Here is a 772-nt window from a genome sequence, read left to right on the forward strand (position 1 = left end):
ACGGGGTTGCTGTGACGTTTTCTGAACTTTCCCCGCTTCCGAGGCCTGAGCTCACAATCGCGCAGCCCCGGCGCCCGCCGCAGCCCCGCGCCCGCCAGCCCTCCGCCTCGCCGCCCCTCGCAGCTCGCCGGCGGTAAGGAAAAGCAACGTATTCCACATTTGTGCGCATTGCCTTTGGGGGAGCAATGACCCCCGGAACACAGAATAATATTATTTTTAGCAGTAATATCCCCCCACGTGGGTTTTGAACACCCATCTTCCATAGAGATGAGTGTTAACTGTTTTTTCCAAGGTAGTTTCTGACCTTTCTTCCCTAGCGATGGCCAGAAGCGCCGGCCTTTCTGCAGAGCTCCCTGCTCCCGCGCTGGGGACAGAGACCAGCTCTCCAACCCGCTCTATTTTACAAAGATTTTCTGATGTTCTGGCATATTTCCTAAAAAACAAACAATTTTCTAATGTGCTTAAATCATTGCTCCCTCCTCTCGCCGAGCACCGAGGCCGTCCCGAGAGGGCCCTGGCTCTCCCCGTGCCCGCCGCAGCACGCGGAGCAATGCCGCCCGAGCCACGTCCCGCTGCGGCTCATTTAACATTGCCTAACGCTGTGTGCTACAAGCCTCTTTCCAGCTAGTGCTATAAAAAAAATATTTTTAGATCCCTTCTGCTTGTTATATTTTTATTTTACCCCCTCAAAGGCAGACATGAGTCGCTAGCTTGGTGCACACTCCAACGTAGCCCGTAAATAGACTGCTCCTTTAGTACCTGCCTTGGTAAT

This window comes from Dromaius novaehollandiae, chromosome 17 (assembly GCF_036370855.1).
Source record: "Dromaius novaehollandiae isolate bDroNov1 chromosome 17, bDroNov1.hap1, whole genome shotgun sequence".
Taxonomy (NCBI): domain Eukaryota; kingdom Metazoa; phylum Chordata; class Aves; order Casuariiformes; family Dromaiidae; genus Dromaius; species Dromaius novaehollandiae.